Consider the following 20705-nt stretch of genomic DNA (forward strand, 5'->3'; position numbering starts at 1 on the left):
AAACTATTTTAGATACCATCGAAAGCTGTTGGTTTCTACATTTAAATTCCTGGTTCAATTTTCTTCTGAAATTTCCAGAATTTTATATCCAACTGATTGTTGACTAAAAAAAGATGATATTGAAGATTCCATTGGCTTTTAGAGCCTCCACCCAGAAATGGCACACCTCCGTTGCCATTCAGTTCACCAGGGCAGGTCATTTGGCCACATTACAAGATGTCCCAAAAACTGATTAGAAGAGTTATGGATCCCCCACCCCCCCAGCTGGGTTTATTGCCAGAGATGGCTGCTCAGAAGTTCTCCTCTGCATGCAAGAATCGAGATAAGAAACTGGGAGTAGTGACAGGTGAGACAGCAAAGTTTAATGAAGATAATTAAACCTGCTAAACCAATTGGGCATCTCAGGAAAGAGCTGAGCACACAGTCTGCATTGGGACTCCAGTTTTTATGGCTCTGAGTGTAGATCTCCCCATTTCTCCTCCCTCCTTCCTCTTCTGGGAAACTGTTTGGTGGAGGGTTTTCTTGGTGTAGAATTCCAAAAAATCCTCCCAGGACCTTGTCAGCACAGTGTAATTGTACCTAAAACCTCCTTGGTACAGGGAAGGGAAAATTCACCTACCTGACCCCAGGAAGAGGCTGGGACCCACCTAACAAGGTTATTGGACAACAGCAATACTTCAGATATCTAACTGCTGGTTAGGCTTGCTTCTAAACTTTCCTCACTCCACCACGCAAAAGTTTACAATTTCTTCAAAAAATTCCCATTTCTTAGGCCCTTCTTACACATATAGGCTAATGTCTACCTAGCTACCTTAACAGTTTCATTCACTCAAACACACAGAATACCAATCATTTGACACCACAGGGGTGAATGAAAGTAGATATTTATTGTAAAGTGTGGAGCAAGGAGCTGGTCAGCTGTGGCTTCATTCAAAACTTATTTTTTTTGGGGGTAAATTTTTTTTTTTTTTGACAGGCAGTGTGGATAGTGAGAGAGAGAGACAGAGAGAAACAGAGAGAAAGGTCTTCCTTTGCCGTTGGTTCACCCTCCAATGGCTGCCGCGGCCAGCGCACCATGCGCTGATCAGAAGGCAGGAGCCAGGTGCTTATCCTGGTCTCCCATGGGGTGCAGGGCCCAAGCACTTGGGCCATCCTCCACTGCCTTCCCTGGCCACAGCAGAGGGCTGGCCTGGAAGAGGGGCAACCAGGACAGAATCCAGCGCCCCGACCGGGACTAGAACCCGGTGTGCCGGTGCCACTAGGCGGAGGATTAGCCTAGTGAGCCGTGGCGTCGGCCATTCAAAACTTCTTAGGAATGCAAAGTGAAAGGTTCTTGTAGAATGAAGTTGGGGTTTACGGGTGTACGTTCGGCTCATATCCAAGTCCATGGTTGATCTGTTATACTAGTGGCCCTCCTCAATTGGTCAGTGATAGCATGTTCTTTAGGAAATTTCCATAATGGAAAAGTGGATTCCAGTCCATGTGGAGTTTGCATGCAGGTGGTAGTTACTTTTTGTTTGGGGGCCATGGTTCCTGGAAAAGATTATCTTTGATACAAGACCAAACATCAAAGTAGTCTTTCTAAGAGAGAGAAACGACATCATGAGTCTTATGTGCAGAGACCTTCCAGGGCTAACCACACCACACCCTCAATTTAGTGATTTAATATTAGAAAAACACTGAAAGGAAACTTTAAGGGAGAAAGGCTAGGAGACTGTGATAGACTAGGACCTAGTAGATTAGTTGTATCTGCATCAAAGGCATTGCAAGAGGCTTGGTTTCAGCCCTGTGTGACTTAGTTAAGTATGTGATATGCAAGCCTATCAGGTGTCTGAAACAATAAAAGAGGATCGGAATTTGTGAATATCCCCAATGACTTCAGTCACCTCAACACCAATCATCATTTCTCTGCAAAGCTGAGGGGTCTTCTACACCTCACTCACTATGCCACCACTCACTTAGGGGATTACATATTGGCATACTTGATTCTTCCCTTTTCCTCACCTCCCACACATCATGCTATGTTAAACCTAGCCATTCTGCCTTCAACAAACATCCTCTGCATTTCTTGCCATATCCATGCCACCCCTATAGTCCAGATCACTGCTCTGTCTTACAAAAGCTAATACCACCTTATTACAACTGACATCCTCACCTCTCCTTCTTTCCCTTGCCTTGAGTTTCCACACTGCCCTTCTCCAATCCATTCTCCATACTTCAGATATGATACATTGAAAGCATAAGCAGCTTCCATCGCCTTTTCCCACCAGATCTGGAATCATGTTTCCCACTCAGTTTGCCTGAGCAGCTTCTCACTGCATTTGCTGTCTTTCTGGGATGCTCACATGGCTGTCTCCTTCTCAGCCTTGAATCTCAGCTTCCAGATTATTCTCTCAGGCAGGGATTTCTCAATAACCTTATTTTTGCAATGCCTCACATGCCCTCCCCCACCTTATTTCCATTGCAAAACACTGTTCCCAACACTTGAATAAATTTGCAATTGGGTACGCATTTACATTTACTTATCTGTTATTTGTCTTCAACACCAGTTGACAAGACTTCTATCTTTCTTATTCTACAGGATATCCCTGGCACCTATCAGAGTACCTTAAATAAACATTTGCACCTTGAGCAAACAAAAAAACACTCAGTCTATGTAGTTCAAGCCATTGTTAACTTGGGCAAAAAGCAGATGTTAAATGTGCACTTCTGTCTCTCTTACTGCTGTGCTCACAGTAAGTATTCCATAAATAGAACAGAACCTTGCCTCTAATATGTTTACAATAAATATTGACTGAATCAATGACTGAATTTTTATTGATCTTGCTTTGGCCTTTGACTTTGTAGGGAGGAATCTTTTATGGATTAAGCTACATGTTCTTAGCCTAGATCCAGACTAGTAACTCATGAATGGCACACGATCCTCAATTCGCTGAGAGTCCAAACTGGAAGGATCTTCTTACCGAGCAACTAAATTTTCAATTGACGAATTTTGAAAGCCTTGTTTCTTTTCTTTTGAACTTGGTCCTTAATCTATACTATTTTGAATATGTCAAAAATGACCATGCTACAAAGAAAATAAAATTGCCATATCATATTTTATACACATTTTACTATGTTTTATGTTTTATAATCAAAGGATTCAAGACATATAAATGATCCTGCTAACTGATTAATTACAAATGAAAATAGTTTATTATCAAATGTTTTAAGAATGAAATTATTGGCTGATGTTCATCATTTAGGACAAATATAACAATCCATTTAACCAGGTAACATTTTGTTACTTTAACATTAATTTTTAAACCATTTTCAAGGCAGCCATGAGTTGTAAACATTTGTAGGTACCTTAAAAGTGTTTTAGCATAAAAATATTTTACCCATGCTATGTAGATTAAAATCTTTGGACTTTCAATGGCCAGTTTATCTATTCACCAGAGCAAATTTAAAATAATTGTTTAAGCAGCATCCTGGCCTATTGAGAACCCTGGAGACATCTGCATTCCCATGTTTACTGGAGCACTCTGTACAACACCCAAGTCATGTGAAAGCCCAAGTGTCTATCCACTGATGAGTAAATGAGGAAAATGTGGTACACCTACCTAATGGAATACTAACCAGCCAGAAAAAGAACAAAACTTGTCATTTGCAACAACAGGAATGAAACTGGAAATCTGTGTCAGTGAAACAAAGCAAGCACAGAAAGACAAGTGCAGCAGGATCTCACGCAAATGTGACATCTAAAAAAAGGTGATCTCATAGAAATTAAAAGTATAGTGTTGGTTAGAAGAGGCTTGGTGTGGGGGGAAGGAGAGTGAAGATTGGAGAAAGATTAGATAACAGATACTAAGTTACTGCAGACAGAAGTAAGCCATCCTGGGGTTCTATTACACAATAGGGTGACAACACATGGGTGGGGAACATTCATCTCATGGGCTACGAAAGGCCCATCAAATCATTACAGGCAAATGGTGATGAAGACGGGGACCTCAGTTCTTGTTTCATTCAGAAGAAGAATTTCCAGGTGGACAGGACAGTGAGCAAAGCAAGACCTATTTATGTCAGAAACCTCCTGCTGCATCCTCAGGAGGAGGTTCTAAGAGAAGAAGATCTGAGAACTTGTCAAGGTGCTGGCTTTTAAGAACAGTTCAGGGGAAGAACAGAATCGCAGCTAACAATCAACAAGAGCATGAGGACAAAACCCATCAGAAGGCCAGAACTGAAACCCTGTCTAGCCTGCTCACGATAAAATAAAAAAGCCATCACAAGGGTGAGTCTTGCTATTCTCATGATAAAACTGGAAACTCAGAAGGGAAAGGATCACTATAAGGCATTTTCTGTGCAGAAGTAATCATCTTGTCCACTCTTAAAGGGACTTACTTCACCTTTCCTCATTCCAATAGGGACCTGACCTAACCACCTGTTAGTTCATTTACCTCGTCACACCACCACCCCCAACACACACACTGAGAATGGCCCCTACCTGCTGTTAGGGATATGAGGGTGATGACTGCTCTGGCTGCTTCATGCTGAAAAGGGGTGTCACTGAGGGACAGCAGCAGAGCTGGTAGAATGCAGATTTCCTCAGGGGCATTGTCTGGAGTATCACCTGGAGGTTGATAGCTTCTAGTTGTTTAGTTCTGGATAACATAAAGCATCGCAAGACAGTTATTATCTCTCCCAATTGAGAGCCTCATCTTTTGAGAGTTCCAGTGAGCCGACTGGAAGCATCAAGGTCAAAGACTCCGATTTAGAACTTTGGATATAGAAGAAATGTAGGAGAGTTAAACCATTTGGTCAAAGTAAGTTAAACCTGGGCATTTTAACCAAAGCTGTGGACCAGACCTATTCAAAGTAGATAAAGTTAACTACCTTACGACTCAAATTTTTAAAGCAAATAAACTCAATAAAGACAACAGAAAACATATGAAACTTCTCTGAGATCCATAAAAACACGTTACCTACGTAAGTTACAAAGCATAGAAAGACTTTAATTGAAAAGATTAGCATGCAATATCAGCATATAAACCTATCACTTAGGACAGTTACATAATGGAACAAATAGGTACAGAATCAGGAAACACTGCTGTCTTTTAAAAAGAGCTAACTTTTAAAGTAATTTCCTTCTAATCTCATTCAAACTGAAGGTGCACAGTATTTGACTTCCACAGTCTTCCTACAATATGCTTATTCTTTCAGTTCCTCTTTCTATCAAAAATTCTTTCTATCCAAAATTTCTTTTAGCTTTCTTTACCAAGAAATACTCTCATGCTTTTAGCTTTCTCCACAAATTTCTTCCCTGTTTATTGGTTCCTTCAATTCATATCCTAAACAATCCTCAACAGCTCTAAATTAAGAAAAATAAGAACGTACAGAATTTTTTTTTTTTTTGACAGACAGAGTGGACAGTGAGAGAGAGAGAGAGAGAGACAGAGAGAAAGGTCTTCCTTTGTGGTTGGTTCACCCTCCAATGGCCGCCACGCTGTGGCCGGTACACCGTGCTGATCTGAAGGCAGGAGCCAGGTGCTTCTCCTGGTCTCCCATGCGGGTGCAGGGCCCAAGCACTTGGGCCATCCTCCACTGCACTCCCGGGCCATAGCAGAGAGCTGGACTGGAAGAGGGGCAACCAGGACAGAATCTGGTGCCTCAACCGGGACTAGAACCCGGTGTGCCAGCGCCGCAAGGTGGAGGATTAGCCTAGTGAGCTACGGCACCGGCCGTACAGAATTTTAATACATAGTTACTTTAAGGCAGTTTTGAATCTTGAAAATAGTAAAGCAGTTTTTGAATCCAGGTAGGAAACTGGTAAAGGATTTTTATACAATTATACTTTACCAACATGTTACAAGCCCTAGGAATCTCAGGAAAATATTTAGCCCACAAGATAAGATACTCAAATATAGTCCCCATGATGCCTTGTTAAAATACATACACCAATGTTTTGAGAATCACTTTGTGGGTGGCAAAAGATTTACACTGGTCATGATTTACAATAACAACTCAACAGGTTATAGCATCTTAGGAAGTATAACAGGGTTTTACAGACCTTTATACTTTTTAGGACACTCACAATTGATCAGAGAGTTCTATGCCTTAATAAAGCCTTTATGGACAGTCAGACAACAAAGGAATCTTTAATGAGTGGGCAGAGCAATGCCTATAATTTAGCAAGTAAAAAAATGTGAACCCTTTTGAGTCAGAGCAGTCAGGGTGCCCACTCTTGTTAGTCTAGGAAAAAAACTTAAGCGAGTAATTGGAAAACATGGCCCTGCAAGGAGTCTGGTCAGTTATTAAAAAAAAAAAAAAAACAAAAAAAAACACCATTTTAAAATGAACCATGTTATTACCAGTTCTTGCTAGTGTCTTATCAAATGGTGACTAAAGAGGGAGGGAAAATGAGACACATGTCATCCTTGGCTATGGAGGGCCAACCGAGATCAAGTTCTGGGTCATGGCTGCTGAACAGATGTAACATCCTCCCCCACACACTTCCTGACATTGGAGATGAAGGGAAGGGGGAAATGAACAGCAGATGGCCAATCAGGCAAGCCAAAAGCAGAAGGGCCTAGGGTGAGAACCTGAGAGAGTAAGTTGGTGTAGGCCACTTTTAAGATGCTCCTCCTACATGAGTGTGGCCAACAGACTGGCTGAAAGGGAGATTTTGTCTTCGTGCAAGAAAGTATTTAGATGTGAGTTGGAGAGTAGCAGTAAGCAATATAGCAAGGTTTGGGGATTAGGAACCACAGATATATAGGCACTGCTGCGTCATTGATGGGGAAGAGTTCCATTCTCCATTTGGCTTTTCAGCCTCTACAACTGGAGTGGTGCAGGGACAACTGCATGGCTGTAAAAGTCCCTGCACCTGGAGATTGTCTATTATGGCTCTTAGTCCTTTACAAATCTCAGGTTTTAATGGACATTGTCTCTCATGGGGAGAGGGGGACAGATCTTTAAGATGAACCTGGACAGACTGAGTCGTTATAGCCTGACCAATTTTTCCTTGTACACTCCAAACTTCAGGACTAATATCTGTCTCTGTCAGAGGGAGGCACAAAGAATCCACAAAAACTATAAGAACTGTGGTCTTTATCTGGGCCAGTAGGTCACTACCTAGTAAAGTTGTTGGGCTCTCTGGTATGATCAAAAAGGAGTGAGTATATATTATATCATTCCAGACACAGCTCAAAGGTTGTGTGAAATATCTAACTTAGGGGGTTTCTGAGACACTCTTTATGGTCACAGTGTGAGAAGAGAAGGGGATAAAGCTAGAATGAAGAACAGAGAAAGTTGCCCCTGTGTCCAAAAGGAAATTTGTAGTCTTTACTTCCACTAGGAGAACTACCCAGGGCTCCTGAGTTCCAATCAGATCTACCACCAGAGCCTGGAAGGAGCACTGTGGGCCTCTTCATTCCCATGTAGAATGTCTATCAGAAATGCCTGACCCCAGCATCCTTGGCCTTCAAGGGCAGTTAAATCTCCAATCTCCTCTGCAAATTGGACATGGTCCTGGGGCTCCGTTTCCATAGTCCTTGATGAAGTGTCCACTGCCTTTGCAGTGAAAGCAATTGGAAGGTCCCCAGGGCTCTCACTGGAGCTATCACCAGGAACACATCTCTCCTATCCTTTTGCTGTGCTATTTGATCCCGTCCTGATCTCTGTTATAAGATGCCACTTTTAAGAGGTCATCTAGGGTACTCTTAGGTGTCACTGCAACTCTCTGGAGATTTCTCCTAATATCTGGGGCACCTTGGGTTAAGAATCCGTCTTTTAAAACTGGCTTTCCCTCTACAGAGTCAGGATCTAATGGAGTATATTTCTTTAAAGTCACCTTCAAGCATTCTATGAAAGAGGGAGGATTTTCTTGTGGCCTCTCATCTATCAGGGATAATTTAGCACAAAGAAAACCTGAACATAAGGAATCTCAACTCACTTAGGCTAACTTAATCCATCTTCTAGCTTGTAACTAGGCCAGGTGGTGGTGCAGAAAAAAGATCAGATTTTTTTTTTCTTTAAGCTCTAGGGGTCAAAAGAATCCCAATGTCTAAGGATGCATTCCAGGAGAATGCATACTGTAGATGGCTTTTTTCCCATCTGGAATGAGAAGCTAAAAACAGAAGCATCCCTCAGTCTTATCCTTCCTGAGTTTGAAACATCTCTTAAAACTCTCTCACTGCCTGTCACATCCGGACATGCACTGAAGTCCACAGGGATGGGAGAAAGGCACAGGTGGGACTAGTCTATATTATCCATGTTAGCTTAGCCTTCCATGCTTATAACTTAGAATATATATTTGTCAGAACAGCACATGCAGGGAGTGGTCAGTGCTCTTCACTGGCGACATGTTAGAACTGGTCCTCTGCCTGGTCGAATATGTAAGATTGCTTTGTTCCCTTACAGGGAGAAATAGTTGTTCTATACCTCTTAACCTTGAGTCCTATCTTGTGGGCCTGATTTCAACAACAAGTATTCACAACAAGAGCCTTAACAAAAGATGTCTTGAGTGAACGTTTGGAGGGAGGGCCCCAGGTCTGGACACTGCTTCAGTTGGTGACTAGGCAGGTTGAAGGGATAGGGAGCGTGGTGGGAGAATAAAAAGTCTCCGCAGTGTACTACTTCACTAGTATTGACTGCATGGGAGGGACCTGACATAGGTGTACCCAAAAGAGGGAGAGATCTGAGACGGAAGGAAGGAGAGACCAGAGCACATGCCGGAGGACCTGTCTCCACAAATTCTGGTCATGAGAGCTACACCTAATGAGGAGTCTAAATGAAAGGCTGCCTGTCTGTAAAAGGGATACCTAAACTCTGACCCAGAACTAAGCAGATGTCAAGGGAAATGCTGACTAACCGGACCAGGAATTTGAGTTTGTAAGAATTAAGGAGGTTTGGCAGAGCAAAGAGAGCATCTAGAGGAGTGTAGCACTCAGAGAAAGAGACAGATCTTATCAGAGTCTGGAAGTAAGGAAACATTCATTGGGGCACTGGGGCACAGAGCCCATGGCCTCATGGCAAACCATGCCCAGTCTTACTGGTGTCATTCTCTGTAGGAAGTGTGCTTCACAGCCTAACACCCACAATCCACAAGGGCTTGTCGGGGGCAGAGGTCCAGCCAAATCTTTGTAAAACATGGAGGGGTTCCCTAGCCAGAATTACTCAATAGTGTCAGGGCCAACCCAAGAGAGAGAGAAACAGAGAAGGAGGTTATGTGTGTCTTGCGGGGGGGGGGGGGGGGGGATGTGTTAGAAAAGATTCTCACCTCCAGAGGATTGCCCCAGCCTACTCAGCAAGCCTAACCCACGAGTCTTAAGACTGGAAGCCACCATGCTAACCACTGTTAACTGGCTGACAGGGACCTGGTGTTCCTGAGAGTGAGAGAACTATTGTAGAGGAGAGTGAGATTCTCCCAAAACAAGCAAAAACAGTCCACTTTCCCACCTGTCTGGCGAGGTGGCCTGATGCTGGCTGGAGTCAAATTCAAACTGGATCTGAGTCAAAACCATTTGGTCCAGCCCTGCCAAGGTAATCACGGTTCAGACTCGAAATTCAATAAATCTAAAGCAGGCTAATTTTTAAGTGGATAATTTTGATAATTTTATAACATGAATTATGGCCTTTGGTAGGAAAAAGATTCCTCATGCCTGCTAGATAATGTAATATACTGTCCATTTCTCTATCAAAAAGTAAAAAGTTAGAAAATGGCATTTTGTATATTTTTAATCATAAAGAAATGTTACATATTTGAGGAGATTGATGTATTTACCCTGACTGGACATTACATAACATAGCAAAATATGCCATCATACCCCAAAAATATGCACAATTTTGTGTGTCTGTTAAAAGCATTGAAGTGAAATATTATAGATAAATTTCTGAATAAGGTCTTTAGTGAGCTTCTTAGCATCATGAAGACACCACAGCTATACCTGAGCCCGATTTCCTCCCAGAGCAAGCTGAAAATGTACCACCTTCACTAATGAGTCATCACAATTCAAGGAAAAGTAGATGATAGTTTTCTCAGAGGACATCTGGTTCACCCCTTCTTTCAGGTGTTTCTTGACAAATATGCCGGTGGATCAACAAAGCTTTTGGAACCTCACTGACACCCCAGTAGACCTCTGCTGGGTTGCCTGACAGTGAGTTGCTCTTGCTGCAATCGCGTTGGTCAACATGGAGGTCCACACAAAGAAGACACCAACAAGGCACAGAATTAGCTCTTGCAGAAACTTGTTTTGAGAAAGTTGCTAATGTAAGTTTTCCCCGGTGGGAAGCATGAGGTGAGAAGGATGGAAGAAATCATATTAACTTAGCAGCTACCCATCCCATCTAACTGGACCACTCTGATTCACATGCGACTTCCAAATCAATTTTACTGAGATTTGAAATGAAAAACTGGGGTTCAATCTTTCTTCTTTAATTCCCATTGATTTATCTTTAGATGTTACTAAGGCCGGCGCCGCAGCTCAATAGGCTAATCTTCTGCCTGCGGTACCGGCACACCGGGTTCTAGTCCTGGTCGGGGCGCCGGATTTTGTCCCGGTTGCCCCTCTTCCAGGCCAGCTCTCTGCTGTGGCCCAGGAGTGCAGTGGAGGATGGCCCAAGTGCTTGGGTCCTGCACCCCATGGGAGACCAGGAGAAGCACCTGGCTCCTGCCTTCAGATCAGCGCGGTGTACTGGCCACAGCGCACCAGCCGTGGCGGCCATTGGAGGGTGAACCAACGGCAAAGGAAGTCCTTTCTCTCTCTCTCTCTCTCACTGTCCACTCTGCCTGTCAAAAAAAAAAAAAAAAATTGTCACTAAGCTATTTAGAAGACTTCTTTTTCCATATTGCTTCCTCCGTAATTTTTCCTTATAGAGAGGAAAGACCACTCAGGAGGTAACAGATGTTTTTTTTTAACTTTTATTTAATGAATATAAATTTCCAAAGTACAGCTTATGGATTACAATGGCTTCCCCCCCATATCGTCTCTCCCACCCGCATCCCTCCCCTTTCCCACTCCCTCTCCCCTTCCATTCACATGAGGATTCATTTTCGATTCTCTTTGTATACAGAAGATCAGTTTAGCATACATTAAGCAAAGATTTCAACAGTTTGCTCCCACACAGAAACATAAAGTGAAAAATAATAGATGATTTTTTAAATGATGATGAAATCAGATCAGACCTATTGTCATGTTTAATCCCAGTGAGAGTCAAGTTGGGAGTTGATAATTTCTTCTTCTTCTTTTTTTTTTTTTACAGAAGATCAGTTTAGTATACATTAAGTAAAGATTTCAACAGTTTGCACCCCCATATAAACACAAAGTGAAATATACTGTTTGAGTACTCGTTATAGCATTAAGTCTCAATGTACAGCACATTAAGGACAGAGATCCTACATGAGGAGTAAGTGCACAGTGACTCCTGTTGTTGACTTTACAAATTGACACTCCTGTTTATGGCATCAGTAATCTCCCTATGCACCAGTCATGAGTTTCCAAGGCTATGGAAGCCCCTTGAGTTCTCCGACTCTTATCTTGTATAGACAAGGTCATAGTCAAAGTGGAGGTTCTCTCTTCCCTTCAGAGAAAGGTACCTCCTTCTTTGAAGACCTGTTCTTTCCACTGGGATCTCACTCACAGAGATCTTTCATTTAGAGGTGTTTGTTTGTTTTTTGTTTGTTTGTTTGTTTTTGTTTTTGTTTTTTTTTTTTTTTTGCCACTCAACATGGATTAAAGACCTAAATCTATGACCTGACACCATCAAGTTACTAGAGAACATTGGAGAAACCCTTCAAGATATTGGCACAGGCAAAGAATTTCTCGAAAAGACCCGGGAGGCACAGGCAGTCAAAGCCAAAATCAACTATTGGGATTGCATCAAATTGAGAAGTTTCTGTACTGCAAAAGAAACAGTCAGGAGAGTGAAGAGACAACCGACAGAATGGGAAAAAATATTTGCAAACTATGCAACAGATAAAGGGTTAATAACCAGAATCTACAAAGAGATCAAGAAACTCCACAAAAACAAAACCAACAAACCACTTAAGAGATGGGCCAAGGACCTCAATAGACATTTTTCAAAAGAGGAAATCCAAATGGCCAACAGGCACATGAAAAAACGTTCAAGGTCATTAGCAATCAGGGAAATGCAAATCAAAAGCACAATGAGGTTTCACCTCACCCCGGTTAGAATGGCTCACATACAGAAATCTACCAACAACAGATGCTGGTGAGGATGTGGGGAAAAAGGGACACTAACCCACTGTTGGTGGGAATGCAAACTGGTCAAGCCACTAAGGAAGTCAGTCTGGAGATTCCTCAGAAACCTGAATATAACCCTACCATTCGACCCAGCCATCCCACTCCTTGGAATTTACCCAAAGGAATTTAAATTGGCAAACAAAAAAGCAGTCTGCACCCTAATGTTTATTGCAGCTCAATTCACAATAGCTAAGACCTGGAACCAACCTAAATGCCCATCAACGGTAGACTGAATAAAGAAATTATGGGATATGTACTCTTTAGAATACTATACTGCAGTAAGAAACAATGAAATCCAGTCATTTGCAACAAAATGGAGGAATCTGGAACACATCATGCTGAGTGAAATAAGCCAGTCCCAAAGGGACAAATACCATATGTTCTCCCTGATTGGTGACAACTGACTGAACACCAAGAGGGAAACCTGTTGGAGTGAGGTGGACACTATGGGAAACGGTGGCTTGATCAACATAGCCCTGACTGCTAATGAACAACTTAATACATTATCCCTCTTAGTAGTTTTTTTGTCTGTTCTACTTAATATGACTGGTTTAATTCTATAATTAATACACAGTTATTCTTAAGTGTTGAAATTTAACTGAAATGTGATCCCTGTTAAACATAAGAGTAGGAATAAGAGAGGGAAGAGATGTACAATTTGGGACATGCTCAAGCTGACTTGCCCCAAATGGTAGAGTTCGAAACGTACCAGGGGACTCCAATTTAATCCCATCAAGGTGGCATGTACCGATGCCATCTCACCAGTCCAAGTGATCAATTTCAGTTCACAATTGATCATAATGAAAGGACTAAGAGTCAAAGGGAGCACATAAACAAGTCTAGTACCTGCTAACACTAACCGATAGAATAAATAAAGGGGAGAGTGATCCAACATGGGAAGCGAGATACTCAGCAGACTCATAGAATGGTGGATGTCCTAAACAGCACTCTGGCCTCAGAATCAGCCCTAAAGGCATTCGGATCTGGCTGAAAAGCCCATGAGAGTATTTCAGGCATGGTAACAGATATTTTAAAATCATTCTATGTTTAAAGAACACCTGCTTTGTGGACAGCACAATGCTAGACATTGGGAACATTAACAAGTCCAAAGCACAATCCTTTCCCTGTTTCTACTCACCAGCATAATGGGTTCACACTCCCTGCAATCCTGGCAACACCAAAAAATGCAAAACAGAACCATTTTCTCAGAATAGTTTCTGAGTTGCCATTACAAGAAGACAACTTGTTTCCTGGGCTCTGGAAAACAGAATGAATTTAGTATGGGAGGTTAGAAACCAAAAAATACTACAGGGTTTTTGGACACTGTGGACAAGAGGATATGAGAAATTTATAATATTATAAATATAAATATTCTAAATAAAAATTATAAAAAGATAAGCATGGCATACAAAAAAGAAAGATAAGCTTGAAAAACAGTATAGCCTGACAATTATAACAATCGGAGCATTTACTGAACAATGCAATTCATGTGTTCTAGCTGATTAAATCCTCACACCAGCCCTATGGCTCAGGTATGACCAGTATCTCCCCATCTGAGGACATTGAGGCCCAGAGCGGACATTTGATTTGCCCCAGTTCACAATCAGACCAACGTTATGATCCCAGAGTCCACCCAATAAAGACTAACAATGCAGCCCTGCTATGTACTGCCTGTGTTGATTAGGTGGATTATTCAAGAGTACAAAAAAAAAAAAAAAAAAAGCCATGGAAAATTGATATAACGGTAAGTTTGTTAGGGCACAGAAAAATTCAAAATTCACATATGCATATGAGATGTCTTCAAAAACCTTTGTTGAAAATATATATTATAGAAAACTTTTGCATGGGTTTATAGTTTTTTGCAAATTTTTCTTGAGAAAATAAACTTATTTTTTATTTCCAATTTCCATGAACTTTTGGAAGTACCCTTGTACTTCTTTATGTTACAACATCTTGTATTGAACCAAGAAAATGCTTACTAGATGTGGAATGAAGAAATCAGTTCCCCCATACTATCTGGCCTTTCAGTGCATATGGACCTGTTGTGGGGTGTCACGGGCCCTGGTAGGATAGTGAACTGGTGCTCATGGCTCTATCATTGCAATATGGGAAGCAGAGCACTGCTCTGATCATCAAATGCTACAGGAAAGAACAAGGGATGAAGCCTCTTTGGTCACCTGAGGAATTAGCTATAGGGAAACTACCAAAATGCACGATGCTTAGGGAGAAATTCAGACATCACTGCAGACTGATGTTCCTTCTTCCTGCAGGACTGAGGATCAAACTCTACAGGAAGAGTCATTCCTAAGGCACTCAGAATTGGTGGCTTTGTTACCTGAGGGGCTAAGATTTCAGTCCAGCATGGTCACCCTGCCCCCTGTATTTCTAACAGTGATTCCCAAACTGGTCTCTTGCTTTCATTAAAATCCTATTCTTAACTAAGATGTTAAAAGGGAAGATAGAAAGAATAAAATGTAAACACTCAAGATATCACAGGTGAAGCATTTCTAGATAGAAATATGGGAGTAGTAAAGGCAAATCCCAGACAAACAAATAAGGAGCTTTTGATCGCAAAACTGTATTGTTTTCTTGCCAACTACAGCAAACAATAAATCTGAGTTCAGTAGCTATGTCATAGATGAAATTATTTTAAAGAAACTAGCTTTGTTCTCTAAATATGCAGCCCTCTCAAAGAATTTCAGAAGCACTGACATAGAGGCAAAAGGAAGATGGTTCTTAAATGTCATGAGACACAGAGTAGAACAGTCATGCTATTGCAACCATAATCATTTGCTAAGCTGTTGAACTTGTGTAACAACTTCCTTAGACTCTGTTAGCCCCATCACTGTGCTGTGTTCACTGTCTTAGCTCACTTGGAAACACAAAACACTAATTACCAGGCTCCTGCTACTCCAAGGAGCTGAGGAGTAGAGGAGGCTGGTGAGGTGGGAACTGAAAAACCATTCGGAAGGACAATGGCTTTTAAAGTGGTTCAGTGTCCAGTGGGAGGGAAGTTGTGGGGGGGGAAAGCCTCTATAACCCAAAAGTTGTACTTTTGAAATTTATATTTATTAAATAAAAGTGTAAAAAAAATAAAGTGGTTCAGTGTCAGTCTAAGAATCTATGCAAACTATGGAACACTAATGCTTTAAAGAATTGTGCATCTCCATGAGGAAACAGTCATCTGATGAGTTCTGGCCCTTTCTTCTTAAAACACATTCCATTTCACCATCAGTTGTTTTTTAAATGCATATACTATTTCAAGGGAGTGGGATTTATTCTTTTAGAATATTCTACTACTCATTTTAGGGATCTTTCTGTAGAAGGCAGCACTTAATATAATTTCAGACTTATTATTGGTTTGCAGGAAAAGTCACAGCAGTCTTTAGGGCAAGTGGCATTTCTTTGTTAATAATCAGTCATTATTTTAGGAGAGTTTCTGTGTGTGTATTTTTGTGTGAGGTGCTGGTGATGGGTAACAAAATGAAACACAGCTCTGCACAGATTTTTACACTTTAGTGAACAAAATATATACTCATTACAAAATAACAGAAATTAATTTGGAACTCTGATCATTGCTACAGATGTAAAAAGTACCTGGTTTCATGTTAATGTCTAACAGGTGGAGCCAGTCGACACTCTTGTTTAGGTGTGCATAGATAGAAAATATTATAGAGACAGCAGGAACCTCAGTGTGTGCTAGACCACAAGGATGAAAGAAAAATCTCTACCTCGTGTGCAGCTGAAGTCTAAAACTGGGTGAAACATTTCCTTACAATAAGCAAAAACAGTTCCTTTGGTTCCCAAGTCACTTTTAAAAAAAGCATGCAGAGCTCTCCTTCCTACATAGTTCTCTTCCAGACATACCGCTGAAAAGTCAGAAATTGTTTATTATAAAACCTGAAACTGCAGTTCATCACAATAACATAAGTTCAAAATGCTTTTTAAAAAACCTAATAAATGTTTCCATTTGATCCAAACCTAAATTTAGTGTCTTGCTCACTTTTCCCAATTTGATCCCCTGCCCTGAAATCATACACAAGAAAGCACAGAAATAAAGAAAAGATATAAAACACCAGTCTAACAATTTCATTTATTGAAGAAAATTTCTCTATTCATCAGTGGCATGACTTGGTGATAACAGAATTCCTTTTCATCTTTCTGGTGGACATCACCAATGAAGATATACTTTCCTAAGCAACTATTGTAAATGCTCATCCTACAGATAAATCGGACACTGAATCCAGAATAAAACAAAAAAAAACTTCCTTTGAAATCACTTTCATGTTATGACACACTTCATAGGGATTTATGGAGCTAACCAAATTCCCATAGTAATCATGGGATAATGAAACCCTTCGGTCAGGTAGCCACAGGCTTTAAAATGGATTATTTGTTTTTCAGAGGAAAAAAATGAGTGGCCACAGACACAATATTAATGGCTAGCTTAACCCACTCCTGGTTTTTCTTTTCTGCTATTAAAAATGTTCTATGATTGTATCAGTAGCACTCATGGCTTCTAATACCAGAAGATAAACTGAAAATTAAATGGCAAGCCTGCATTTCTGCCAAGGAATTTTTAGTTATGGGATTTTTAGGAATGGAGTACAAGCTTTGTATTAAAAGTCATCACTTCATGATGTATTTTCTAAAACTAAAATGCATTCATTTTTCACTGGGATGCACATCACAAGTGTAATTAATTTTATTCAGTCATTTATACATAGCAGAGGATAGTACCAAACACCACCACCAACAACAACAAAAAAAAACAAATAAAGTCTCTTCCTAGGTTCCTGAAAGCTCATAGTCTCAACAGAAAACTAATTAGTGATTACTTTACTTATTTATATTTATTTATTTATAGTATTTTAATCTTCTCTGCATCACTTATCAAGATATAAACATTCATTCTGGGCTACATGGAATTTTCTGCCTTTTGGAAATAGTATAGACTGAAACTCTGCTGTATAGAACAATGCTCAACTCTAGATCAGATGGAACAGTCATATTACCATATTATACCCAACACTAACCAACATGTATGTAGTTGTTATTTTCATTTGCAAGGCATAAACACCAACTCATTTAAACCTCACCACCAACCAGTGAGATAGTGCTTTGTCGATCCCATTTTACCAATGAAGAACTCAAGCCTTAAGACCATAATGAATGGCTGTGGTCACAGAGGTAGAAGCTAGAAGAGACACAGATCTCCCTGCTCCTCATGGAGGGATCCTAGAGGAACTGTGAGGCCTCATCTCATGCTGCCACGGAGCCGCTGTGAAAGAACAGCTTGTGCGGGAAATTTTTGTCTTGTTTTATTTAACTTTCTTGTCCATTCTAACCAAATGGAGACATACCATTTTATGGAAATTTTATGACAAGAATAAGATTTAAAAAATGCTATCTTTTGTTCCTTTATGTCCAGGCTTATTTTTGCCATGTATATAGGACTGTAAAATCACATTTTGAAAATTAGTTCAGTAACCCCATGTTTTGAATTTTTGCTTTAACTGAAAATAACCTTAACCAAAGAAATTCTTTATAAACTACCAACAAACAATGTGTAAGAAAATGTATCATTTCAAATTTGTGATTTTAAGAGGTGTAAATATACTAAGATGTTAACATAGCTATGGCAAGAGAGAATACATTTCATCTTGAATACTACACAAAAACAGCAAAGTCACAACTGCATGAAAACCAACATGCAGTGTTTACATAATACACAGTTTCCAAGAACTTTATGAAGACCTCTCAAATACATGGAATTCAATATTTTTGCATGCAAATAAATGGACCTTTTAATTTCAATTTTTGCACATTTTGTGAAGTGCCTTCATAATTTTCTATTTCTTCCAATTCATTGCAACCTCTTTACTGCCTCACCTCTGATTGCTATGCCTAAGCTTTATTTGCTGCTTTTGTTTCCTAACAGCCATAGGCTGTGCTGCATTGCAGGCAATTGGCTTCCAGGATGTCCTTAGAGAATTTCTTTCCTGCCCTGTTTGCAGTCACCCTGTACATCTCATAATTGAGCTCTGCCATCTATCCTGCACACATTTCCAGCTCTGCAAAAACTGAATTACATGAGGTATAGCTTCAAAGTTGTACTCATTCAGTGCTACAAATGGCTCTTGGCTGACATTGATGAAACTCCTCAAGTGTCTGATGGGAAACTGGTGACAAAGATAAATCTCATCGGCAGGTGTATGGGCAAGTGCTTGTGTGAGTTGAGAAAAAGTGAGTGAGTCTGAAACTTTAGCATATAGGTCACCTCTATATAAACACTGATTTCAGCCATTATCAACATATAAACCTCTATTTAAATAATGACAGCTGTCTATGGGGTTTGATTAAGCAAATACCAGTTGCCATAATGAGCAAGTAACATATTTACTTACTAAATGTGATCTTATGTAGACCATTTTAAAGGATCTGTCATAAAAGACTTACTTTTCTGAGATCTTACAGCACCTTAGTATAAATGTGTCATAATGTTAAATGTAATAATCCACGCATTTACCTGTCTCTGTGGTGGATCATAAACTCAAAAAGACAAAACAAATGAAAGGTAAGTAAGGAACAAAGGAAGGGACAAAGGCATTCTCTTCATTCCACTTGTCCCAGAGCTTGAAGCATAATACTGTTAACTAACATTGTTAGTATCATCATTCCTCTCTCTTACCCAACACCTAGTCAATTACCAGAGCCTGCCAATAAAATACAGGACCTCTTTCATCACTATAGTACTGAAATATAAATCCTCATTTGGATATCCTAACTACCGTCTTTCTCCTTTGAAACTCAGCTTGCATAAAACCACCAGCAACACATTTTTTCCAGAATGCAAATCTGATCACATGACTTTCCTTCTTGGATTTCATCAATTGCTCCCATATGGCACTGGAGGACCTCCACAGCCTGACCCCACCTACAGGTCTAGACTCTTCCACTACTTCCACTCTTGTGATTTAAATACTGAGAGCAATATCATCTCATTCCCATGGGCCGTGGCTCTTGGCTCTGTGCCTCTGCTATTGTGCTCTCTTCCTGTGTCTTAACCAATTCCTCAGCTTCCAGGTGTGGCTCAGGTTCTTCCTCCAGAGATTCCAGCCCTCTTTGAACGATACTCCATATGAAGCGAGGGGTTCCCCTCATCCCAACACACCAATGGCCATAGCTCTCATGCTACATGTGTCCATTTGTTGTAGACATTTCTGTTGCTATTTTCATTTCCCTGACAAAACTATTAGCCTCATGAGCACGGATCTTTCATATTCATCTTTTATTCCCTTCACTTGACAAGGTGCCTGACTCAGAGGAAACACAAAATGAATGGAGGGTGACCTTAGCTGAACTTTCTGGAACAAGCTGGACTTTTCCTGTTCAACAAGATTAAAAAATCAGTTTCTCCAGAATAGTAGTAATTCACAGCATTCAAACTCGTATAACTCTTTATTTATAAATAGAAAAATAATGGTAACCAAAATAATCGTCCTCATTTGGGATTTTCCCTGCTTGTACTAAACAGCAAACTGATTGAAGAAGATTAAACCACCTTCCATTTCAAGAGGGGTCATTGAATTTTTCTGGAAGTTGTACAGGTAATAATTAGCTAACTAAAGATGACTATATAATTGAGCTGTCTGTTTCAGTAGGAAAAATAATCAACTAAATGACATTTTCAAAATTTTTTTCACAATGGGTATTTCAGTTTCCACATATGTTTAAAATTAAACATATAGTTATTACCTCATGGCTCAAGTTACTATTAATAAAAAATATAAAATCTCCCAAAACAGAAAAGTGATAGGAAGACCAGAGTTCTCCTTCCACTTTGGGCAGCAAAACAGTTCCATAGTCACAAGCAGGAAAACTCATGCATGTTCTTGCTTTTGAGGACACACCTACCCCACTCTAAATCTTGTCTCAGTCACAAAGGATTGAATTAAAATAAAAATTATGTGGCCTTTGATCAGTGTTGCAAGGATAAAATATTGGCCAACACTTACCAAAAGCCAGCTTTTCTCTTAAGAGAGGAAAATAAATTCAAACCCTCTAGCCATTTGTGTCTCACAAAAGGTATATGTTGTATAAAAATCATCAGCATAACAAATAGATTGTAATCATGCTATCATATAAATCTTTAAATGGATCTTAAGGCACTGGAAGAAAAGGAGCCATTGAGTATCCACAAGAGGTGATGGCTCTAAAATCTTAAAACAAGGCAATGAGAGAAAAGGACATTTATTAAATCTGACCTGGACACCAAGGGGGACACCATAATATTCAGTGAGTGATGGCTGCAATCAGGCCTTTGTGACAGGCCACGGAGGTCCAGAATGAGAAACTGAATTATTACAAGATAAAAGGAATTGCTTTCACTGATAAGTTGATCTCATATTTAAGAAAATTTAATTATATTTGGAGTTATAGGTGAAGGTCAAAAAATAAAACTGA

Source organism: Oryctolagus cuniculus, chromosome 9 (genome assembly GCF_051225735.1).
Source record: "Oryctolagus cuniculus isolate XC-2025 breed Fujian yellow rabbit chromosome 9, ASM5122573v1, whole genome shotgun sequence".
In the NCBI taxonomy this organism is placed as follows: Eukaryota; Metazoa; Chordata; class Mammalia; order Lagomorpha; family Leporidae; genus Oryctolagus; species Oryctolagus cuniculus.